A 27,062-nucleotide genomic window follows, 5' to 3' on the forward strand; every position below is an offset into this window, starting at 1 on the left:
GGGTGTCATCATCCAAGTGCAGAGTGCATATCCTTGATTACCTGTTACATTGCAGAGAGACATGAGTCAATAGTTCGTTCTGCATGATGTGTTGGCAGGCTCACTGGTACATTGGTGTGTGATATGTGTGACTCAGTGATTCCTGTATGACATGTACTGCTTGTTGCAAATGAGCGGCCTCAATGTGTATTAGGTAGCCTCACTGCTGCTCCTCCCTCTCCCGAGCCTATTAACTAGTGTGTGCAGCACGGTTGCATCACTTGCACCCCTACGGCACACCATTGTCATGCCTGTCTGCGCATGTCCACATGCCTGACAACGACACAGTGATGTTGCGCGTAGAAGGTGGGAGGCCACATGTGTGTAGGCCTATGGTAAGGACAGGGTGGACACAGATGTAGAGTTCATGTCTGGCTGAACTCGCCATGCAGTTGAGGGTAGACCTTTGGCTTATACAACAGCAATAGCACCAAACAGTTGGCATGTCTTCTCCCTGACCCCGAGCGGGCTTGTGCTCCCTCATTTGCCCCTCGGCCAAGCCTGCACTACATGGCAACATTGTATATCGGGTGACAGGTGGCGCCGACACTACAACAGAGACACATGCATTAGTGACTTCCTTGGCAAGGCCTAACTTAACCACACCCAGAGACACGTGTAGAATTACCTCACCCCTACGCTGTATTGCCGAATGCCGGTCCACTCCTCTTGCGCTCACAGGGGGTACGACACAGCTACATGTCCCAGGTCTTCCCCACTGCCTGAGATGACATGGTTGCGCCTGCTGCACAAAGCACAATGTAATGTGGTGGGCTTGGGACCCTCAAGCATACATAATGACCACACAGCACACTTAGTTTGTGGAACTGGCTATGGGCACGTGCGCACGGCACCTTTGATTGCCAGGGTCACATGTCCAGTGACGCCTGTGCTGAATGGGTGTTGAGTAGTGTAAGCCACCCCTCAAGGGTTGGTTGGTGCTGGCATCAACTACAACAGTGATCAGACACTCATAAGTACAAAGTTCAAACAGCAAGGGCCCATGACTTGAGCTGCACAGACTTGCACTGTGGCCAGCACAGTCATACCGCCACGGGACGGTGACTTGCGATGCATTGAGGTAGGGCCACGCGAGCTGAGCAGGTCCTCGTTGATGTCCAAGGAGAATGTCATGGAGGGTTATGGGGGACAGTGGAAGCTCCATTCACGGCATGATGCAGAGGGCAGAAGCAAGCAGAAACAGGCAATATGGAGGAGTTGAATGCTACAGTCTCCTTTTTATCACTATGTCAGTATCAGCTACATGATGATGAAGACAACCCCCTGGCCATAGAATCAGACGCCACCAAAGTTCAACCACAGAGTGCCCATGACTTCTGAGGCACAGAATCAGTGGCACCAGAGCTAGAAGGGGATGCAGCCTGTAAAATGATATGCACTCTGCCATGAAGAGATCAAGACTCAGTTCCAAATGTGAGACCTACTCGACCGCAGTGTGTGCCGGAGGCAGCGGTCAGCAGTGGCCCACAGCCAAGTGTTGTCGGCTTGCTATGCACAGAGTTAGTGGCACCAGTGCAGTTGCTGGTAGTGTTTGATCACTTTCGTAACGGAGATCCTTTTTTCCTCCGGACAGACCCGCATCTTCCTCTTACTCATCTCCTTGCGTACTGTGATTTGAACTCTATCATGATGAAATCAAGACTCAGTTCCAAATGTGTGACCTACTTGACCACAGTGTAGGCCAGAGGCAGCGGTCAATGTGAGTCAATCGCTGTACAGCCAGCTCCTACTGGATCTCTAACACATGACGTTGAAATGGCATGTGGAGATGATTTGTGGTTGACGGAGGTAGAGGCAACAGAGCTGAGTGGGTGTGCAGCCTGCGACGGTGCCATGTCCTACCTGGTACGGGCTGTATTGGATTGATGTGAGGCCTGCTGGACCACAGTGTACGCCGAAGGTTCATAGATGATATCTTTATATTGTGGACAGAGAGTAAACAACAGCTTGAAAATAAAGTGCTTCAACTGAACAGTTTAGACGAAAATATTCAATTCACGTACACAATCCGTGATTCAGAGATTTTGTTTCTGGATGTACAAATTAATTTAGAAGCGTCTAAGATTTGTACCACAGTTTATAGAAAAGCCGCTGATGTCAACAATGCACTCCAGTTTCAAAGTTTCCACACCTCAGTCTGAAGAAGAATCTTCCTTTCTCACAGTTCATGAGACTTAAAAGAATCTGCTCAGAGACTGCTGATCTCGAACTAAATCTGGAAATATAACAACAGAAATATAAGGAAAGGGGATACCCCCAAGAATTACTTGATCAAGCAAAAACCTGCATCTTAGCGCAGGACCGAAAGATTTTGCTCAAACAGAAACCCAAAGTAAAAACAGGAAGGAATGTGTTTGTGTCTAAATTTTGCACTAGCATACAAAAAAATAAAAAATATCATAAATTGCCATTGGGGTCTTCTAGAAAATGAACCAGACTTTCAAGGGATTTTTCACATGAAACCGCTATTTGCCTTTACCAGATCAAAAAATCTTAAGGAGATATTGAAATTTCCATCGAAACAAAAGCAACAAACGTCGTACAAAGGAATGAAGAAGTGTTCAAATTGTGTACACTGTAACAACGTAATCGTAGGAGCTAATTTACATCACCCGCAGACAGGAAAAGAAATCAAGTTGTTTCACAATTCCGATTGCAACTCAATGAATCAAATTTACTACATTAAATGCCCATGCGGAAAGTTATATGTAGGGAAGACAGAAAGGAAATTGAAACTAAGGATCTATCAGGACCCAAAATACTAAGAGCAGTTTAGCCACACATTGGATAGAAGAGAGACATAGTATTGCACAATTGCAATTCTCAGTGTTAGAACAAGTTCAACTCTTTGAAGGTACGGATCTCACCAGATCCCTCCTTCAAAGGGAAACATATTGGATAAAAAGACTAGGTACTTAAGATCCGAAGGGGTTGAATGAACGTATTGATTTTGCATGTTTTTTGTAATGATGAATACATGAAAATCCTCTGCACCTGTACATGCATGTAATGCCAAATATGTGTATCTCATTGTTATCTGTTACATCTAAAACCCACCACATTTCTCTGAGATTATTTTTATTTTTACTTCTTATATTCTTGCACTTTTTTCACACTTGTTCTTATTGGTCTTCGGAATTCATGTTTATCAGGAGTGGATTTGTCTATAAAGTTTGTCATGTTCACATTTAAAAGGACATCGTCTGTTTGAAGTAGGTGTAGCGTTCTTGGCGTTTTTACGAGAATCATACATTTTTTGACTGGACTTAGGCCCACATGCATCTACCTATTTAGGAAGTGCAAACGGCGTGAATCGCAAAATTCGTCCTTTTGCGATTCCTAAATAGGTTTTCTGGGATGCATCAAGCATTTTTCGTAAAATCGCTATTTTTAGCTAATTCCAAAAATGCGATTGCTTTTAAGGAATCGCAAATTTGCGATTCCTTAAAAGCAATGCATGATTACTTTTAAAATTGTGAATTCGCAAATAGATGGTGCAAATTACCACGAGGTTGAATCTCGTGGTAAATTGCGAAAATGTGTCAAAATGCCCAAAGATGCATTTTAAAACACTGTCATGTTACAGACACACATGTCCTTAGGACATGTGTGTGTGAAACATGCGCTTCAAAATACATTTCAGGGGTGCAGTGGGGGTTCTTTGGACCCCCCCCTGCACCCATGGAATGCATTAACATTTTGCGAATTCCAATTTGCGAATTCGCAATTCCGATTGAATCCTATGAGCCTTTTGGCCCATAGGAATCAATGGGAATTGCGAAATCGCAAATTGGAATTCGCATAATATTTGCGATTCGGTAAAAATTGCTATTTTACCGAATCGCAAATTTTATGCAATTTCAATCATGCATCCCGTTTTTCGATTCCTTATTTGCGATTCCCTAAAAATCGCAAATAAGGAATCTCAAAAACGGACTTTGATGCATGTGGACCTTAGTGTTTAGGAGGTTGGATTTTGGACACACCCGTTGAGAGGTTGCGCGTTATAATAGATAACTCTGACTACATTGGAGCTGGAACCTATTTCCCCATTCCAAGATGGCGCAGAGATTGGTTAGTCCGCCTCTGATGTTCTTAAATAGAGAAAAATAGAGTTTGCGGTAAACACGTTCTGGGGTCGGAGCGTAGGAGACAGAAGGTACGAACGTGTTTGTAGGTATTTGTCAGAGATTTTGGTCAGATACGCAATCACTAAGATCATTGAGCTTGATGGCGGTTTCTGTGTTTACAGAGCTGGTCGAAGCTTGAACTCGAACGGAGCTAGGAGAATATAGCTGGTTGCTCTATATGGTTTACACGCCTGAATTTTGGTAAGAACGTATAAACATTTTGTCAGTACAGAAACTGATTATAATGTATTGAGAGCAACAATACTAAGTAGTGTTTTGTGCTTATATTAGGAAGTTGTCCCTTTCAACGTTGGATGACGTAAGCAATGACTTCTCTTTGATCTCACTTTTCACAGACTGGTGTGGTGTTGGGTTCTATATATGTTTTTTATATTGTTTGAAAGGTGGTTAAAAAAGTTGAGAACACAGATGATACTATTGAATTGAATTCTAGTATATTTTTAGTGTTTTCTTTAAGCTCAAGTTGGATATAAGGCTGAAAACTGTTTATACATTGTTTTTTCTAGATTAATTAGGCTCCTGAGGAAGAGTCAATCTCCGGCCCAAAATGCATTGAGCCGAGAATGGACAACTGAAGAATCTGTTGGAATTTAGTGATTAGAGTATACTTTGTGCATTATGAATTATATGATTTGATGTATATATGAAATTTGTGAATCACTGTTGGAATATCATGTGAAATATATTATGAGAAAAGTTTTTTTTTTTGTGTCAAATTAAAAACTGAAAGTAAGAATGAGAAATGGTTTAGTGTTGTTAAGCATTTTACATAAAGGTGGGAGTCACCAAAGCTATAGTGCGCAGTGGTCGAGTCCTGTGGGCTCGAGGTAGGTAGAACTCAGCAAGGGCCCACAGACACGTGTGGTTGGAATGCTATGCACAGAGCTGGTGGCACCAAATCAAAGGGAGTATAGTGATAGAAACTCAGCCATAAATATGTACTCTGCCATTGTGTAATCAAGACTCAGTTCCAAATGTGTGACCTACTTGTCTGCTGTGTATGCCTGTGGAGTACGTCAACAAGAAAGGAGTACCGCGGGCCTTGTTCGAGTTGGCTGTGATGGTCTGAGAAGGCTGCCAAGCTCGCGTTCCTTGGGCTTGGAGCTTGCACCAGCATGTTGTGGGCCCTCCTTGACATACGCCCGTGTCAGCAGGTGAGCAGTGAGGCCTGGTTGCGCAGATGCGGGCTGGACGGGTCTGGGTACCAGTGGCTTGGGGTGCAGCAGGGGCACAGGATCGCAGGCACCGTCACTCACGGCTTTGGCCTCGTGATGGGGTGAGAGGCACCGCCCTGGAAGACATGTTGGCCACGCCCAGGGCTATATGCTTTTTATTCACTCCCCTACGCTAGCCTGGCATTCGCCGGGCCAGCCCACTCCACACACGCTTACAGGGGAGACGCAGCAAGCTACATTTCCGCAATCTTCCCCACTGGGGTAACATTGTTGCGTCCACTGTCCACTACACTACCACCACCAGCAGTATATGTTAACATGTACATGTCTGTGGTCTGCCTATTGCAGTCTGTCCAACACATCCACGCCACACTTGGCATTGTGTACCTTTTCATTCACGGGTCCCTTGCCTCCTCCGCACATGCCTGGTTCCCACCTCTCCCCACATTCTGCTATTGTGTGGCTGAGGTGCCATGCTGCGGATGGCTCATGTACATGGCTAGCCCAGGTTACCGCAGTAAGTTGTGCTGTTGTCTCTGATAGGTGGGCATGTTGTTTGGCATGTTGTATGTGAGTTTGTAACGTGTCTATTCCCAGAGTCATGAGTTGCTTGATTGTAGAGTTGAGGTGTGTGGTGTGTTCATTTGGTACTTACCAACAAGCAGTGCATTTCCGTAGGTGCCATTCTGGAAGCGCTGACTGATGATGGACTGTTGGAAGATGTCGGAATCATGCACACTGCGTGGGTAGTTGGCGACAACATTGGTGAAGAGTCCCCGGTGGTCAACTATTGCCTGCACATTGATGGAATGAGTTTGCGTTCTGTTGCGGTAATTGTGTGCAGTGTCGGCAGGGGGGACAAGTAGGACATATGTGCAGTCAATTGCCCTGAACACGTGCGGGAAGCCAGCTATGGCGTAGAAGCCTTCCTTGATCTCCAGCTGTTCCTGTGCAGTGTGGGGGAAGTATAGGTACTGGGGTACCAAGCTGATGATGACATCCAGGACAGGTGTGGGGAACTTGAATAGGACTGGTTGTGAGACTCCTCCGACTCTGGCGGTTGTTGGTTAGAAGGTACCAGAGGCCAACCGGTGCAGCACAGCCAGCAGCTTTGTCTGCGAAGGGATGTTGGTTGTCTGCTGTGTTAGTACCAACAGCCTGTGGGCAATGATGTTCAGGATGAGGAGAATGGTTGTCCTTTTTAGCCTGTAGTGGGAAATGACATTCTCTGGTGTTATGGCTGTGAAGCTGGTGCATTTCCTGAAGGTCCGTTGGCTTTGTCTGCACTGCGTCTGTGGTGGTCCGGGGGCTAGGTGGCAGGAGGGTCTGGGGGGTTGGCAGGGGGAGTCCAGGGGGGTGGCAGGCCTGGGGGTGGTGGCGGTGGGTGTTGTGGCCCTGTTGGGGCTCCGAGCTGCATGATCAGTAGCTCCATGGCATCTGTTGTTCTTCAGGTGTGGCTCTGGGTTGGGCTCCCTTTTCTGGTGCAGGTTATCGTCCGACTTTACACCATGTCAGAGCAGGTGTTACATTTCTGTTGCTAACGTGCCTTATCGCCTGTTTTGTGGTCTTTTTGCCGATCTGACTGGTCATTGAGAATGTTGAGGAGTAGTGTTGTTGCAGCTTTTTGCACTGGAACGCCTGCTCTGCATTTCACTAGCAATAGTTGCTGGGGTCGGGCGGCGATCCAGAAGCAGGCGCGAATTAGCGTGGAGTTCCATTGGAACAGTTGTGTTCTTTGGAATCCTCCCTGCGGGCGCCCTTTCGAGTTTTAATCATTGCTAAACTCTTGTATCTGTTTCCCGTGATGGCGGGACTTTCCTCCTCATGTGTTTGATCAATTTTCGATCCTGTTTACTCCATCTATCTGCCAGACTGAGGTGAGTTGGATAATAGGACTGGGATAGATAGACATCCTGAAGAAGATCGGGGTGACCAGCTTAATTATGGCACAATAAGTCGGTCGAAATATGTTGGCACAAGCAGTTTAAGGAGGGGTGTTTTGAGAACTTAATATTCTCTTCAAACACTGCCCATCCTTCACCATTTTAATCCTGGTCGTGGAACCTATAAATAAAAGTTTTTGAGGGTATCCATAAGCCAGTTTTAAAGCACTTACTATGCAGCACTCTGTTCTATCACGATACCTAGTCACAGGGTGATATTCACTGTGTTATTACTTTTCTCTCACATCTGTGTTGTCTTGTGTATGTGTCTTTTGTTTTGTTTTGTTTTTTTCCCCTTCCCTCCGTCCTGAGCGTGGCTACGCCAGGGCGTTTTGTAAGCAGACCCGATGATGAAGCATGTCACACACATCTGTGTTGAGTGAGGACAGTTTTCAAAACACATTAGTTTTGCCACTCTTGCGTCTGTGTTGTGTTTCTTTTCTCCCTATCCCTCTATGTGTTGACATATTACTTTAGGGGGTTCGGGGTTGTGGAGATTCTTTTTTGACCCTCTTCCCTCATATGTGAGTTAGCATCTAATTTTACTACAATGTGCTAGTACACACTTTGATAATTCTTGATTATTCAAACAAATGCAAAGCCAACAGGGCACGCCTATGCGAACTATTGGCTTTGCCACTGTTTTTAGCCATATTGCAAAGCAGAACAGCTGAAAACATTTTAAAAAGCGCTACTGCATCATAGCTTTAAATGTTTTTATTGCTGATCGGAGGGAGGCTTTGCACTACGGAGGGTTTAGATAACTTACACCTGCTCTACGGCCAGCAATAAAATAAGTCTGACAAATCCATAATTATGCAGAAAATGCAGCGGCTGCAGAACCACATAATTCCAGTAGCCCTGATCTTATTACACCCTCACTCGCCCTTTCCACATTTTTCTCACCTCACTCTGCTCGCTTCCAGTCTTCCAGTCTTTCATCTCACACTCTCATTGGCATCCACAGTCAAGAGGAAGACTGACCCACAAGCAATGGAGGTAGACTTTTTTGCTATATGGTCCCACATCACACATGTAACACCAGAAGCTAATCCGGATTTAGTGCCAGTAGTGTGCTGAGACTTTCAGGCCCCATAGTTGGTGGACTGACCGATTCTTTCCTAGATGCTTTAAAGCAATTTAATGGAAACGTATGCAGTACAAATCAGCTACATTTAAAGGCACCTTCTGCCTGAAAAGACGAAACTACAAGTTCCAGAAAGCAAAATCCTATTGTTTAAAGTACCAGTACTGAGATAAAAGGTCACAGGACAACAAGCACCTAGCAGCTAGGACTATTTCCCTTCTGAGGGGGAGGGGAGGCGTAGAAGACAAAGACTCTTCTCAGCCAGTGCAAACAATTGAGCTCTGCTACACAATAGAACCTATGCTTTAATAAATAATCCACTAATAGAGCTTTAGGAGCCCCAATTTGCAGGCTGGCTGGTAGGGCTGGCTAATTTCAGGCAACTTGGTCAGAGGCACTAAAGTTCATTCATTTAATTTTTAATATATTAAAAGGGCATTAGGCTGATCAGGTACCTAAGAGTGCAAAGGACTTGCTCAACTTAAATCCTTTTAGCCTGGAGGCAGGGGAATTCTAATGTCGATAAGCTGCGAAGCAGGAGGAGGTTAGAGCACAGAACAGGCGTCCTCTGAAAATAGCATCAGACATTTGATCTGTCTTAGAATGCTCAGCATTTTGAAAGGACACTCGAAGAAACAAATGAAAAGCAATGGGCAAGCTATCAGCCCACAAAGTATATACAACAGCGCTGTCTAGGCTCATCATAAAAAACAGAAATACATTTTTATCTCAAAAAAAGAACATGCTTCAGAAAGGCATCTGTTTAAATGCACTCAATAAAAATAGCTGAAAGTCTGTCAACTCTTGCCTTTTTCTAATCATTCCTCTTTCTTCTAGAAGGCTATATTTAGGTCTCGGCTAGACATTGCATGTGCTGTCTCTTTGAGACATGTTGTTATTAGGTCTCAGCCAGATAGCATGTGCCCTGTCTCTTTAAGACATGTTCTTTACAATCAGTGGACTACAGCACGCCCATAAGCTTACAATTTGTTCGCTTCTACGTCGCTCTCGTATTGTTTGTTTCTGTTTGCCCACAGTATTAATGAGTCATGCCTCTTCCTGTCTTCTGCCCTCCCCTAGAGCATGGACCAAGTACTACCCTTTTTTTGTTTACTTCCTCAGTCTCCTACCACCCTCCCCAACCCTGTTGCTTCTTACCCTCCACAGATCGTGCTCTATTGTGTGTTTTACTTTATTCCCCTCTTCAACCACCCCTGCTCATGTTTCTTCAATCCCACACCTTCCCTCACGCCATTTTATTGCTTGTCTTAAATTTTATAATGTATCATCTTATGGTGTTTTATTATTAAAAAAAAGTGAACTGGAAACCGACATTCCAAAATTCATAAAGTCAAATGTTTTGCTGAGGCCCAAGGCTTTTAAAATGACGCTTCTTTCATGAGACATGTTGTTTATCACGCCATGTTCCACTCACATGTCCTTTTTTATTTCCTCTGGTTTATTTTTCACTCTAAGGGTTCACACACCACGCCGCTCTCCTTTAACTATAATTTCCAGCTTCAGGCGGATGAGTCAGAGCAGAGCACACTACAGCTGAAGCAGACAAAAACAGGTCTGTTGTGGGGGCTGGCCAAGCGCCCATGTATCGGCCAGTCTGGGCAGCAGCTGTGGGAACTGGGCTAGGCAGTATCTGCTCGGGTACTTTGTTTCAATTTGTGTATAGCTGTTCCAGTCAGAGCCAAATGCAGGTTCATCAGCCTTCACTTACAGACAATTTTGTGACTTTGTGTTTTTTTGTGTTTTTTTCTCTCCGCTGAAGCAGGGATAGATGAGCTTGTAACATTTGTTTTTTCCAGTCTCCTTCAGTTACTGTCCTTTAACAGAGTTGCAAAAACACTTTCCTTAAAGAAAATGTAGACTTTGGTAAATCCACCTAAATATTTTCAGGTAAAACTATGCAGACATTTGTTTGTTTTCAAATTATGTATATGATTGTTTCCTTATTCTCACCCTGCCTGAAATGTTTAGGTTTTCCCTTGTTATTCATTTTTATTTTTTCAATAATGGTAAAAGAAACCCACATTGACAACAAAAATAGCTCTTCCACTGCTGCGACCAATTGGCTTTGCCAATGCTTGTTTTGCTCTGCTCTTGACAGGCGGCACAGAGACAATGCTATATACATTCCTTCTCAATTGTTCACCTCTATGTAAACAATGAAGCATGGAACAGTCGACCTCCTCAAGGAAACCAGGGGGACTTGAAGTTCTGTTTTTTACTGTGGTCATGTCATATGTAACTTTTCTGTAAAAACTACCCGGAATATTTTAATTAAAGAACTAGGGGGCATATTATCAAGGGGGTTTATCTCCGCTTTTTTGGCTTTAAAAGCCAAGAAAGCGGAGATAAAATTATCTCCCTATTACCAAGCTGTCGCTAACACCAGTTAGCGACAGCTAGTAGGAGATAGCGATCATCTTGGGCCCCACTTTGAATGTCAGTGATATTTATCACTAATGAGATGCAAAGTGGGCGTGCCAAGATGTTAGAGACTGAAAACAGTCGCTAACATCGCTATCTCCTATTACCAACTTTTGGAGATATTCGCGCTAAGCGGGAATATCTCCAAAAGCTAACACCTGCCCTGAGCAGTTCTTAGCCATGTTATCCAATGGGAGGTGGATAACATGGCTAAGAGCATTTGCTCGATAATGCATGAATATCGCTGACTTTTCAGCGATATTCATGCATTTCGGCCGTTTTTTATCGCATTTGCGATAAACCTTGTTAACAGCAAGGTTTATCTGCGATAAAAATCGCCGATGTGCGGCGATAATTTTTGTCTCTAAACAAGTTAGAGACAAAAATTATCGCTAGTTGTTGGTAATATGCCCCTATGAACTCAACAGCTGTTTGTACAGATGTATTTAAACATTTTTGTAGATTTTAACTGTGCATGTGTCAGACTGAATAGGGTTGGAGGTGGCAAAAACAGTGAAAGGGAAAGGCGGTGCAGGAAAGGAAGCAGAGGGGTATCGATAATTAAACAATGTCACTAGACATTTATTGTGAAATTTCTGATAAAGAATGAATCCTTTTTCATAGAGATGTACTTTGTGTTCCCTGTACTTTCTTTAATTGCATTATAGTGGGCCATGTTCAAAGATGTTAGCCCCCTCTGTACTGGAAGAGCCCAGCCTAAAAACACTGGAGCCCCGTCCACAGTGCCAGCGCAGAAAGGAGACCACAGAGCTTTACAAGTTGGTGAATATTTGACATTCCAGTGGCATGAACGCACTTCTAAATAAACAAGCATTTGCAATGCAATAGGTCTCGCATTCACGCGAGTTTGAGCTATTGGCATTGTAAATGACAATGCCTTTTATTTATGTTTTGGGTTTTAAAACATAAATAAAAGGCATTGTCATTTACAATACTAATAGCCTAAACGCTCACAAATGTGAGACCTATTGCATTGCAATAAAGGGCCTTCTCAACCGCTTGTTACATTGTAAATATTAGAGGAAGAGACCGACCTGCGACGTCGTCAAAGTAGTGATAAATAGTGCAGTGAAGAAGATGTGTAAGTGTTGTAAATTACACAGACACAAAGTGTGAAGTGAGAGTTGCATATGATCTGAGCTATAAACACTAAGAAAGCGCTCCAACACCTTTCGCTCTGTGATTACACTGTCGTGGCTCAGGATGAAGAATGGACGGGGGCTATTTCCTACCCTCTCCATGATTTGAATGGGCAGTGTGGCACTGCGTAATGTAATTGCTATCTTTGGCCTAATAAACACACTCCAGCTGTAGTAGGGTCCTGGCATCACTTCCTGGTACAGGATAGGCTGTGCTTTATGGCAGGCATGGAGGAAGGGATGGTCTTAGCTGCAGCTCCAGCCACGTACAGTGCCCCTGCCATTACTACTGAGCGAGAGGCGCTAGGGTGGTGGTGTTGGTGGTGGTGGTATTGGTGGTGCTGGTATTGGTGGTGCTTGAATTGGTGGTGGTGGTATTGGTGGTGGTGGCTTTGGTGGAGGTGATATTGGTGGCAGTATTGGTGGAGTTGGTATTGGTATTGGTGGTGGAATTGGTGCTGATGGTAGTGCTATTGGTGGTGGTGGTGTTGGTGGTGGTATTGGTATTGGTATTGGTGGTGGGGTATTGGTGGTGGGGTAGTGATGGTGGTGGTGGTATTGGTGGTGGTATTGGTATAGGTGGTGGTGGTATTGGTAATGGTGGTATTAGTGGTGGTGATATTGGTGCTGATATTAAAGGTGGTGGTACTGGTGATGGTGGTGGTATTGGTGGTGGTATTGGTAGTGGTGATACTGGTGGTGGTGGTATTGGTGGTGGTATTGGTATTGGTGGTGATATTGGTGGTGGGGTATTGTTGGTGGCGTAGTGGTGGCGGTGATGGTATTGGTATAGGTGGTGGTTTTATTGGTAATGGTGGTATTGGTGGTGGTGGTATTGGTGCTGGTATTAAAGGTAGTGGGACTGGTGATGGTGGTGGTATTGGTAGTGGTGATATTGGTGGTGGTTTGATTGGTGGTGGTGGTATTGGTGGCAGTGGTATAGGTGGTGGTGGTATTGGTGCTGGTGATATTGGTGGAGGTGGTGGTATTGGTGGTATTGGTGATGGTATTGATGGTATTGGTGGTGGTAGTGGTATTGTTTTTGGGGTATTGGTGGTGGGGGATTGGTGGTAGTGGTATTGGTGGTGGTGGTAATGGTAATGGTGGTATTGGTTGTATTGTTGGTGGTGGTATTAGTGGTGGTGGTATTGGTGGTGGTATTGGCAGTGGTATTGGTGGTGGTGGTATTGGTGGTGTTGGTGGTATTGGTGTTGATGGTATTGGTGGTGTAATTGGTGGTGGCGGTGGTGGTGGTGGTATTGGTGGTGGTGGTATTGATGGTGGTATTGGTGATGTTGATATTGGTATTGGTGGTGGTGAAGGTATTGGTGGTGGTAGTATTGGTGGTGGTATTGGTGGTGGTATTCGTGGGGATGGTGGTACTGGTGGTGGTGGTTTTTGTGGTGGTGGTGGTATTGGTATTGATGGTGGTATTGGTATTGGTAGTGGTGGTATTGTTAATGGTAATATTGCTGGTGGTGGTGGGATTGGTGGTGCTGGTGGTAGTATAGGTGGTGGTGGTATTGGTGGTAGTATTGGTGGGGTTGGTGGTACTGGTGATGGCATTGGTGGCGGTGGTTTTTGTGGTGGCATTGGTGTTGGTGTTGGCACTGGTGGTATTTGTGGTGGTGGTATTGGAAATGGTGCCGATGGTATTGGTGGTGGTAGTATTGGTGGTGGTGGTATTGAATTGGTGGTATTGGTGCTATTGGTGGTGGTGGTATTGGTTGTGGTGGTGGTATTGGTGGTGATATTGGTGGTGGTGTTGGTGGTATTGGTGGTGGTATTAGTGTGGTGATATTGGTTTTGGGGTATTGGTGGTGGTGGTATTGGTGGTGGCGGTTCTGGTGGTGGTGGTGGCATTGGTATTGGTGGTGGTATTGGTATTGGTGGTGGTGGTATTGTTAATGGTGATATTGCTGGTGGTATTGATGGTGGTGGTGGGATTGGTGGTACTGATGGTTGTATAGGTGGTGGTGGTATTGGTGGTGGAATTGGTGGGGATGGTGGTACTGGTGGTGGTATTGGTGGTGGTTTTTGTGATGGCATTGGTGGTGGTGTTGGCACTGGTGGTATTGGTGGTGGTGGTATTGGAATTGGTGGTAATGGTATTGGTGGTGGTGGTATTGAATTGGTGGTATTGGTGCTATTGGTGGTGGTATTAGTGGTGGTGTTGGTGGTATTGGTGGTGGTATTGGTATTGGTGGTGGTATTGGTATTGGTGGTGGTAGTATTGTTAATGGTGATATTGTGGGTGGTATTGATGGTGGTGGTGGGATTGGTGGTACTGATGGTTGTATAGGTGGTGGTGGTATTGGTGGTGGTATTGGTGGGGATGGTGGTACTGGTGGTGGTATTGGTGGTGGTGGTTTTTGTGATGGCATTGGTGGTGGTGTTGGCACTGGTGGTATTGGTGGTGGTGGTATTGGAATTGGTGGTAATGGTATTGGTGGTGATGGTATTGGTGGTGGTGGTATTGAATTGGTGGTATTGGTGCTATTGGTGGTGGTGGTGGTGGTGGTATTAGTGGTGGTGTTGGTGGTATTGGTGGTGGTATTGGTGTGGTGGTATTGGTTTTGGGGTATTGGTGGTGGGGTATTGGTGGTGGTGGTGGTATTGGTGGTGGTGGTATTGGTATTGGTGGTGGTGGTATTGTTAATGGTGGTATTGGTGGTTTTGGTGGTGGTATTGGTATTGGTGGTGGAATTGGTGGTGGTGGTATTGGTAATGGTGGTATTGGTTGTATTGGTGGTGGTGGTATTGGTGGTGATATTGGTGGTGGTGGTGGTGATATTGGTGGTGGTATTGGCAGTAGTATTGGTGGTGGTGGTATTGGTGGTATTTTTTGGTGGTGTTTCTGGTGGTGTTGTTGGTATTGGTGGTGGTGGTATTGGTGGTGGGGGTGGTATTGGTGGTGGTGGTGGTATTGGTGGTGGTATTGGTGGTGGTGATATTGCTATTGGTGGTGGTGATGGACTTGGTGGTGGTATTGGTGGTGGCATTGGTGGTGGTGGTATTGGTGGTGTTGGTGGTATTGGTGCTGGTGATATTGCTGGTGGTGGTGGTATTGGTGGTGGTGGGATTGGTGGTACTGGTGGTTGTATAGGTGGTGGTGGTATTGGTGGGGATGGTGGTACTCATGGTGGTATTGGTGGTGGTGGTTTTTGTGATGGCATTGGTGGTGGTGGTGGTGGCACTGGTGGTATTGGTGGTGGTGGTATTGAAATTGGAGGTGGTGGTATTAGAATTGGTGGTGATGGTATTAGTGGTGATGGTATTGGAATGGTGGTATTGAATTGGTGGTGGTGGTATTGTCGCTATTGGTGGTGGTGGTATTAGTGGTGGTGGTGGTGGTATTGGAGGTGGTGGTGGTATTGGTGATGGTGTTGGTGGTATTTGTGTGGTATTGGTGGTGGTGGTATTGGTTTTGGGGTATTGGTGGTTCGAGTATTGGTGGTGGTGGTATTGGTGGTGGTATTGGTGGTGGTGGTATTGGTGGTGGTGGTGGTGGTATTGGTATTGGTGGTGGTGGTATTGTTGATGGTATTGGTGGTTTTGGTGGTGGTATTGGTGGTGGTGGGATTGGTGGTGGTGATGGTATTGGTGGTGATATTGGCAGTGGTATTGGTGGTGGTGGTATTGTTGGTATTGGTGGTGTAGGTGGTATTGGTGTTGGTATTGGTGGTGGCAGTGGTATTGGTGGTGGTGGTGATATTGGTGGTGGTGATATTGGTATTGGTGGTGGTTAGACCTGGCACAATTGGCGTGGGTCTCCTTTCCATTCTTTGCTGTTGCCTCATGTGTTTTTGCTGTGTTAGATGCTTTGGGCACTGTGCCATTGCTATTCAGTGCCACAGTGCAAGTGCTCCCTACTGTAAATTGATGTACTAATCAGTGGTTCCATGTTTGGCTATTTGGTTTACTTGTCAGACCCTAGTCTAGTGCACTGAGTGTGCCAGGGCATGTAATCCAAATGCTGCTGGTGGGCCTGCAGCACTGGTTGTGCCACCCACAGAAGCAGCCTTGTAAAATGTGTCTAAGGTCTTCCATTGCAGACCCTGCGTGCAGTCTGGTACTGTCATGCTTACTGGGCAAGTGCACCCACTTCCCAGTCTCTAAACCTTCACTTTTCTTCATATCAGTCACCCCTCTGGTAGGCCCAAGGGCAGGGTGCATTGTAAGTATAAGGTAGGACAAGCCCTAATTTGAGTGACATGTCATAATAGTGAATTACATCCATTTTCGTGTTTCACTATTGCAAGGCTACCTGTTCTCCATAGGCCAGAATGGGCTGTTAGAATTGTTACACTTTATAAACCTAACAGGCTCAGAGAACATGGTAGAAATTCGATTTTAGTATGCCTGAACTCAGAATAATAAAATACATTTTTTAGTAAAGTTTATTTTAATCTTCTGTGTTTGCAAATACCATTTTTAGAAAGTAGGTATGTGCTTGTCTAACCATTCAAACCTGCCTCTGCTAGTTTGTGTATTCCTATGTCTGGTTTCTGTGAGTGACAGGGCTGGGGAATTCCAGGAGACAGGCTGAGTCCCCCAGTGGTGAATAGAGAGATCTGCATCTAGATGGGAGGGAGGAGTGCACCTGAACTCTGAATAGGGCTATGCCTGCCTTCCACAATGCTGGCTCCACCCCCTGGGGAGCGGCTGATTTCTCCGCCCTGCACACTGAAAGAAGAAGAAGGAGTCCTGTCAACAAAGTGCTCCAGGACTGTACTTGCCTTCCACAATGCTGGCTTCACCTCCTGTGGGGCGTCTGATGTCTCTGCCCTGCACTGTGAAAGGAAATGAGAGGTCTGGTAAACAGTGCTTCAGAACTGGTTTGGACTGGGCAAAGGCCCCTCTCTCCTCAGAGAACAAAGGATTTCTGGGTATAAATATTGGGACCCTGATCCCATGAAATTAGATCATTTTGGACTATAAGAAGAAACCTTTAATGAGGAGAGTAACCTGAAGAAACTGAGGAGAGACTATTCCCAAGCTGAAATACTGCTTGGTGGATTGGCCTGCAGTGGTTGTCTTACTGTCAAAGGAAAGAGAAAGGAACTTTGTGTACTTTGCTTTCAACTTGTGAAGGATCTCCAAGGGCTTGGAAAAGAGCTTGCCTCCTGCTGAAGTCTCAGGAACAACAGGCTCCACCCCAGCTCCCCAGAGTTCTTTTGGAAGTGCCTGCTGCTTTTTTGGGCCTTCTGAGGAACTGCGTGTCGCAAGGAGCTGGAAGCGCGACTCAACAAGAAGAAGCGTGTCACCTTCGCTGTGCCTGCCGTGGCAACTCCGGAGAAAGGAGGGTGTCGCCGCTTGAACTGTCGCACTGCACCGCATTGCAGAGAAGGCAGCAACGAAGAGGAAGCTTGTCCCTGTCGCTGCTGCTGCCGTCACAACTCCAAAGAAGGAGGGTGTTGTGGCTGGAGCTGTCGCACTGCACTGCATCAGGAGAAGAATCTCGCAACGAGGTCGGAGCGTGTCGCCGTTGCTGTGCCTGCCGTCGCAACTCCGGAGAAGGAGGGTGTCGCCGCTGGAACTGTCGCACTGCACCGCATCGGTCAAGATCACCTCGCATCCCCGAGAAGCGCGCCTTCGTTGGAGCTGCTGCCATCGCATCTTTAATGTCGCCGCTGTAGTTGTCGCATCGAGTGGAAGCTTCACGTATCGTGGGAGAAGAGGGTCGCCTCTGGAGCTGCTGCCCTCGCATCTTGGATGTCGCCGCTGTAGTCCACGCATCAGACCGAGAACTTCTTGCATCCCCGAGAAGCGTGCTGCATCTGGAAGATCTTCATATCTATATTTCTTTGTATCTGAACTTTGCAGCATTTCCCATCGCTGCGACATTGCTTGTCGTGGAAGCGCAACGCAACTTAAGGGGCATTGACGCAGAGTGTCGCATCTAAGAACTGAACTGAACTAAGCTTAATCTACCATCTTAAAGTAATCATAGTGTGTATTTTTGTCATTTATGGTCTTGTGGTAAGTCTATATAAAGTCTACTTATTTTTCATATAAAAAATGTGTGGTGTCCCTTTGTAGTGTTGGCACTGGGTTACTGTATGTGGTCACAACTGCTTAACTTACAACACCTCTGAAATAAGACTTGTCTGCTCTCGCCACGCAACCTAGAGGGTGAGCAGGGGTTATTTTAGGTGTGTAATCCCCTCGTCCTGAGTAGAGGAGAGGGTCCCTACTTGTCACAAGTACCTACCTGTGCCAACCAGAGACCCCCAAATCTAACATTGGTGGCAGCTGTGGGATTCGAACCCATGCCTCCAGAGAGACTGGTGGTGATTGTATTAGTGGTGGGATTGGTGGTGGTTGTATTGGAATTGGTGGTCGTGGTATTGGTGGTGGTATTGGTAGTATTGGTGGTGATATTGGTATTGGTGGTGGTGGTATAAGAGCGGTGGTGGTATTGTCGGTGATGGTATTGGTGGTGGTGGTGGCATTGGTGGTGGTAGTGGTATTGGTGGTGGTGGAATTGGTGATGGTGGTATTGGTGGTGGTGGGATTGGTGATGGTGGTGGTATTGGTGGTGGTCGAGGTGGTGGTATTGATGGTGGTGGTATTGTGGTGGTGGTATTGGTGGTGGTGGTATTGGTGGTGGTGGTATTGGTGGTGTTAGTGGTGATGGTGTTGGTGGTGGTGTTGTTATTATTAAAACAAGCTTTAGTGCACATGACATGTAACACAGATGTGCTTTTCTCAGCTTCCGTCCATCAATCGTGTGTCTTGAGCTTCAGCCCATTAGCACACGATTATGTGCTACCTGGAGTTCACATTACTTAATTCGCTAATTATTTCTAAATCCATTTTACTTGGGGGGTTGAAACAGAAATGGGATAATGCTGGGTTGAAGTGATTGAAAGCAGGCGCCGTATTATGAGGGTGGCCGTGCTGTGTACAAAAACACAAGCGGTTTCAGCTGAAGCAGCACATGCTCGGCCTGCATGACGAGAAACTCAATAAAGTAAATAGTGCTTATAGACCAAATAACAGCTCCTGTGTAACAACCAAAGTAAAGGGGTCAGACACCATGAGAGGGTACAAATGAAGACAAGGCCGTACTAAGGAGGGACTAACAAGCCTATTAACGAATCCGAAGGCAGCATTTACGAAAGACAATGACAGAAGCCAAATAAAAATATGGGAGGGGAGTGGGTGCGACTTCTATCCCATACTCTACTGCAGCAGTCTTGCAGAGTGAGCAGTGCATGTGCGCTGCCGCTAGGCTCGACCTAAAAAGTGTGAAAAAGGGAAAGCATTATAATCCCCTCACAATTGCTCTGCAGCAGGTGTCTTAACCATGTAGGATATTTTAACATGCAGCCTCTTTGTGACCAATTAAGTAATCTAGAACAGATTTACTGTCACATATGTCCTTGATGTTAAAATCTTGCGGCAACATTTTAAAAATAAATGTGAACGTTGACTGTGAGACTTTGTTTATCAAGCGCTGCCCCTTGTGTCACCACCTTTCCTCCGCCTCACCATCACCCCAAATTATGTTCCCAAGAAATTATTTTCCAATCCTAGCACTGACCTGTGCTTTGTTATTCAGTGGTGGCTCCAGATGCAGTGACACACTGATGGTGGTAGGAGCCACAGAAAACCAAAGAGGTCTCTCCTCACCTTCACCTGATCCCCTTATCAATGCCTGTCCCTAAACATCCCTCCCTCGCTAATAGTGAGCTTCCCTTGTGCGCCTCTACTGCATGAAGGCTCTGGAAGTAGTGACACACTGATGACCATGACATACATGACATACATGCGAAATCATGTCATGGAAAGCTCCAAAGCTGCTACAGCCGACCCTCTCCATGGTGGTGAAGAGGCGGGGTGTCGAAATGTGCATTGTAGACCTGGCATGTGTGGGTCTCTGAACAGGTTAGAAGAGCAGTTGTAATATCACAGTTTGGCTGCTTTTCCACTGGACAATTCTCCTTTGGTCCAGTGAGTAATAGGTAATAAAATAAGTGCTGAGGCTCTCATCAGGAGGCAGCTTGCACCAGCCCACTTTTGCTTTTAGCGCCGTCTAAAACAGAACCAACTACTAACCATGAAAGTAGGGAACGTTTGTGGCGTAATGCTCAGAGCTGCTGACTTTGGAGCTGGGGAACCAGGTTGAAGTCTTAGCATCTGTTCAACATCCTGTGAATTGGTGCAAATGGCTTAATCTCCCTGTAAATAAATGTGTCCTTAACTGGTGCTCACGAAAAGCACACGTGGTGATGATTGAGGGCCGGTGCTGAGCACCGGAAACTACTGGCTCAAATTAAGCAGTTTGGTCTGATCCAAGTATGGAAGGATATTCTAAACTACTGGCATACAGAGGCTGAAGGAGGCGGACCCAAAGAAACTACTAGCTGCAGTGGTAACGAATCACCCCTCTGTTTATGTGAACAGCACCAGGGGCCAGATGTAGGAGCCCTAATAGCGGTCGGTAACGGCCGAATTCGGCCGTTACCGACCGGTATTAGGGTTTTCTGATGTAGGGGGCATATATTTTACCGATTCTGTAAATTTACCGAATCGGTAAATTTACAGAATCGGTAAAATACCGAATTGGTATTATTACCAATTCGGTAAATCCATATGTAGGTGACACTCCTGAGAGTGCCACAGGCCCTTAAGAGTCGGTATTTTACACCCAATCCTATTGGGTGGTAAAATACTGAATTCAGGTGTGCATGCACATCTGTGCATGCACACCTGTGCAATGTGACACACAGACATGCCCTTAGGGCATGTATGTGTGCCACATGTAACACAAGCCTGTACTTGGGGTGCTAGAGGGTGTCAAAGTGAAACCCCCTGCACCCTTGCAGGATTCGGTATTTACCGATTCGGTAAATACCGAATCGGTATTGCCCATTGATTCCTATGGGTTTCAAGGCCCATCGGAATCAATGGGCAATACCGATTCGGTATTTACAGAATCGGTAAATACCGAATGTTAACGATGTGGTAATTCAAAATTAAAAATTAGCTACATCTCCCTCCTTCTAATTTACCGATTCATAAATACCGAATAGGTAAAATTTGGTATTTATGAGTCGGTAAATTAGAGTTACCTACATCTAGCCCCAGGTCTTTGGCTAAGCCACTCCTAAAATGAATTAATGTCGTAGTCCTGCTGTATAATTACTTATATTTACAAGTCATATTGTAACACCGCAACGTACCCTCAGTACCAAGCACAGAGTATACACTGCATAATGCATTCTTATAAGCATAGACACAAGGTGTCTGAGTGTTGATTAATGGCAACTAAGGTAACCCAAACAACAGCATTCATTGAATCGACCTTTGACAGATGACGAAATGAGCCCGCCCTAACAAGACTTGCCCCTGTGACCTGAAAGTACAACTGTCCTATGCAATGGCTCCTTGAGTCAACAATAAAATAAAATATTATTTAACATATAATTTTTAGGGATAAAAAGACGTTTATTAAGTAGCAGCTAGGTTACCTGTGTTGTGTCATAGATGAAGCTTATGCTTGGAGGAAATAAATTGCTTTTTAAGCACTGGAGTGGAAACGATTGACTCGGCTCCTGAAAAACAGAAATGCGTGCAGTGCATAAGTGCTGCATGGTCGTAACTACCTCGTGTTACGTGCGAGAAGTTGTGTAAGAAATAAATAATTATGGAATTGGGTGAGGAGATTACGGCAGGGTTCAAGGGCGAAGGGAACTTCCCTTACCACATCCTCACTCTAGGTCAGTCCTTTCTGTCGTGCGACCGAAGCCTGTGCCACAAGTAAGGTAGGCCGGAGACTCTCAGGGGCTTATTTACAAACCCCGGGGCGCTGCTGGAATGTCACTTGTTGTGACGTTCTGGTGACGCATAAGGCTTAGCCATATCTACAAGGCCTCGTAAAGCCACCCTGCATGGCTTTTCATGGCCTTGTAGATATGGAGCGAGGCAACGCCCTGCAATTCGCTGTGTTGCCTCACACTGCATCAGAGAGGCGTGCCATGTGCGTTGCAGGGGATGTTTCCATGCAACGTCCATAGGTTTTGATGCATTCCCAGATTTACAACATGGCATAAATCTAGGAGTACGTTAAAACAGTGCGCCACCCCAGGGGTGACGTAACGAGGAGAAATAACATTATTTCTCCATGTTGTTACCTCTTTCCATGTATGCTGCATTCTGCAGGACACATAGGAAGAGGAAAATGCCTCCAATGATTGTTGTCGTGCAGGAAGGTGTCTCATCCTGCACAAAAACAATCATGCCAACAACACAGACACCCGTGCACCATGGTGCCTGCTTTGGCTCACGGCTGCTAATTGTGCACCAGCTAAAAGGACAGGAATGCACCGTATGTTGTAAATAAGGAGTACATGAAATCCTGGACACCACTCAATCAGGGTTCAAACCCAATCAATCACAGCACTAAGACTGCCCTCGTCGCAGCAACTGACGACATCAGGATGATTATTGACCAAGGAGAAACAGCGACCCTCATCCTCCTAAACCTCTTAGCAGCCTTCAACATGGTCTCCCACTCAACCCTGATCAGAAGACTACATGAAACAGGCATTAAAGGACCTGTACTCAATTGGATCTGCTCCTTTCTCACGGGAAGAACACAAAACTTCAGCATTCCACTCTACACTCCACAAACCAGGAACCTCATCTGTGGGTGAGGTTCAAGGATCATCTATCAGTCTGACTTTGTTTTACATCTACATGACCCCTCTGGCTGACCTCATCAGATCATACGCATCAACATTCTTCCTATGCAGACAGCACCCAACTGATACTCTTCCTGACGGACAAGACTCCTGTGACAAAAATCAACTTCACCACCTGCATAACCATGGTAGACACCTGGATGAGATCCAACTGTTTCAAGTTCAACTCAGAGAAGACTAAAGTGGTGATTTTCGGACTTTTCGTGATTCTACCTGGTGGCCGGCAGACCTCAGTTGCTTGCCAACTGCTACTGTCCATGCCAGAAACCTAGGAATCATCGTAGATGACAAGCTTGACATGACAGCCCAAGCAAAAATGGTGACTTTCACCTGCTTCCACATCCTGAGGAGTCTGAGAAAAATCTTCAAATGGCTACCAGAGAACACCAAGGAAACAGTCACACAGGCCCTGACAACCAGCAGATTTGCCTACAGCATTACTAAACAGGTCCTGAACAGGCTCCAACTATTCAAAATACTGCAGCAAGACTTGTCCTTAACTTGCAGTGCCACATCCACATCACTCCACACCTCAAGGAGCTACACAGGCTTCGCATAACCAAAAGCACTCAGTACAATCTCCTCACACACACTTACAAAGCACCATCATAACATAGGCCTGCCCAGCCGCATACACTTCCACCAACCTTCCAGGCTCCTCCGCTCAACCGGACTCCCATTAGCACATATATTCTTCATACACAAAAGCAGAGCAAGAGGTCGTGCCTTCACCTACCTTCTCCCCTAAAGCATGGAATGACCTTGCACAATACATCAGAGCCTTATCAACGAATCTTGAGTTCCACAAGAAGCTGAAGACCTGGATTTTCGAATAAATTCTACTTGGGAGACTGTTGCCTACCCACCTGTAGCGTGCCTGGATACCCTCTTGGCTGAGAAGAGCACTATACAAATATACATAACATAATAATATTCTAGCATCACACCATGTCAACAAAGTCTTTCAGATACGTGCATCTTACCATCAGGTCAAAAAAACGTTTGCTTTCAATTCAACATATAGTGCAACTCATGGCAAAATAGCATCCTTGATCACAGTTAATGACAAAAAATGATGTTGCATTGTATTAAGAAAGTGTTTGGGTTATTCGATTTTCAGTACAAATCTACATCTGCGACCATACCATGTCCATGAAGGTGAGGAGGATGGTTTTGCTCCTGTGCTCCTGTTGGGGCTGAAGCCAATTGCAGTTCATGGAAATGGTTGTTGACCACGGGGAGATCAGCAGACAGATAACCCATAAATTCTTCTGAGGCATCATCACTAGAAAACTTGGAAAAAAATCACTACATTGAGCTACCTTGGAATGTTCCAAAACAAGAAACAGGGATCAGAGAAAGAAGCCGAGGGTGAACTCACCTGCTTAGGAAAATGAATCTACTTCCAGGATGTTCTAAAGAGCTGACATATCTGGTGCTGTGTTCTTCTGAAGGGTGTTTTATAGAAACCGTCCCTTCCACATGTAAAACGTAGAGCTACGTCAGCCAATCAAATGCACCCGAATTCTGGCTTTACTCCGTAAGGGCAGAATGCAATTGTCTTAATCGATTTTAACTAATAGATTTGATCACCTAGCCTGAGTCACAATTTGGGTTTTCTCTCTTGATGACTGCGCCCGCACAGGTATGGATGATTAATGTAAATTCTTGGCAATAACTATTTTAAGATAAAAAAAAGTGATGCCCCGTCTTGCACAGTTAAATTCAGAGCCACTGGGCACGTTTCCTTGAAGATTATAGTTCTGAGAAAAGTGAAACATAGAATCGACTCTCTTTTGTCTCGAACAAAAACACATCTGAATGATTCATTAACTCGTGTGCGGCACGTTAGCACTTAAGTGCTAGAAAGGGAAACTAGGAATGCAGGTCTTATCTTCATCGTGAATAATGTGGACCATAACGCCACCCAAATGATGTACCATGGACCACCCATTTTAGAGAAACCATTGAGTGCTCTTAATTATTTTGTTTGTGCTGGTGAAATAAAGATGTCGATGGGTTGTGTGGCTTTATGAGAGGATGTTTATAAAATAACGTGACCGAATTTCAAAATCAGTCTACCTGAATGTCTCAAACTAACATATGTAGCCTCACATGGACTGATGTCAAATGGCACACAAGCCAAAGCCGCAGGGGACACACGTTTCATCCCTTGAATCTATGATTGGCGGCTGCCCACACTGCGTCTGGGCCATTGCGCCTCTGATATCTCTGCTGTGTACACAGAACCTATTGGAATAAAAGGTTTTCCTGTGCTCGCCTTTGCTCACATTTACACATCAGCTGGCTGCTGGTGATGGAGAAAGGATTCAAGAAAACAAAACTTGCTCGGAGCAATCCCTCATTAACAGTACCAATTGTTAGAAATAGTAAAGAAAACAAAATTAATATACACACAACATTTAAATATGGGACGAAAGCTTTATGCATGCTTAAGTAACGAAGAATAAAATGCAACGCAACTAAAACCCGCTATAAACTGGAAAACGCTTTTGCGCATGTGCGAACTAGGATTGCGTAGATAGTAACGTGACTAACCCGTTTTGAGAGGGAAAACTCTCACACATGTACAAGAACTATTAACATGAAGTCTTGAGGCACCGCATGCCCGGCATATGCTTGCTTGGATTTAGAGAAAGCTATTGCTGCTAATACTTTTGCTTAAAGAAAGAGATAATAACATGAACTAGAGTAGAAGTGGGAGGTGAACAGTGAAAATGCGTGCTCGGAGCAATCCCTCATTAACAGTACTAATTGTTAGAAATAGTAAAGAAAACAAAATTAATATACACACAACATTTACATATGGGAAGAGAGCTTTATGCATGCTTAAGTAACGAAGAATAAAATGCAACACAACTAAAACCCGCTATAAACTGCAAAACGCTTTTGCGCACGTGCGAACTAGGATTGCGTAGATAGCAACGTGACTAACCCGTTTTGGGAGGGAAAACTCTCACGCATGTACAAGAACTATTAACATGAAGTCTTGAGGCACTGCATGCCCGGCATATGCTTGCTTGAATTAAGAGAGAGCTATTGATGCTAATAGTTTTGCTTAAAGAAAGAGATAATAACATGAACTAGAGTAGAAGTGAGAGGTGAACAGTGAAAATCATATATTTGAGAAATTAACATCTGTTTATGATTCCTCTATTAATAGTGTACGTTTGGGCCCGGTGTTGGACGTAATGAAAGAAAAATGGTGGCGAGATGGAAGCAAGCTACGCATGCACAGTGTAGTCATGATGTGACCCGATGACCGTGTGGCTGAACGGCTGCCAAGATTCAGGGATAGGAGTTGTGTGAAAGTTATTCTCGACTGTGGAACTGCATTAAAAAACAATTATTTGATTTGCAACATTAGATTTATGGGAATGAAGTAGAATAAAGATATGAATGAGCAAAAGGGGAAGGGTTTGTCAACCAAAAGAGGATTAATAAAATTCATTGATGTCAGCATGAGGTGACGACAACTCCAATGCCCCAGCCCTATCAAAGTCAGTATTCCATCGATATTTGCAACTTTTGGATGGGACATGCAGAAATGAAGACTATAACTAGAGTGACTTAAAATGTAGTAATTGTCACGCAAGCAAGCGAGGATTGGCAAACACGAGTGAGCTATTTGAGATTGACATCAATGCTGAGAGAGAGATTCGAGAGAGGCGAGAGCTGCTGCAGATGAGGAAAAGAGAGATCAGACTGGGAAGATTCACACCTGAATGACAACCTGATTAGATTGAAGATTCTGGAAGAATATTGAAGAGGGAGAGAGTGTAAGAGAGGGATGCGCCCTAGTGCGTCGGGTTTGTAGAGAAGTCTAGTAAGTATTGCCCTGCCCTGATCCTGTCTTATAGTCTTTGTCTCTTGATTTTTAATCAGGGGACCACCACCAGTCCTTTAGCCAGAGGGTTGGTTTTCCCCTTATCACAATTGGGTAACTATTATTTTGTCTCAAATGTGCATATCCTTTTGAAAATATATGATTTATTATGCCTTTTGTCTCTACATCTATCCACTCTTAAAGCATTGAGTTGTTGAATGAGTCTGTGATATTGAATGTATTTGCTAAATGAATTTTCTCTCCCTTGAAACTTGATGGAGTTTGCACTGTGAATTTGTACTAATGAGCGTTCATTTATGACTGAGATTTAGATCAAATTAATTGAATATTACCCAGAGTCTGTGGTTATTTCACTTAAGATTTGTAATTTAGTTAGTTAATTGTTAATATCACCATCAACTACTCAACTAATGGTCCATCGACCAAAGGAAAGAGTGTTGATCCGTGAAGATTAGTTAGGTATT

The sequence above is a fragment of the Lissotriton vulgaris genome, chromosome 5 (assembly GCF_964263255.1).
Source record: "Lissotriton vulgaris chromosome 5, aLisVul1.2, whole genome shotgun sequence".
Lineage (NCBI taxonomy): Eukaryota > Metazoa > Chordata > Amphibia > Caudata > Salamandridae > Lissotriton > Lissotriton vulgaris.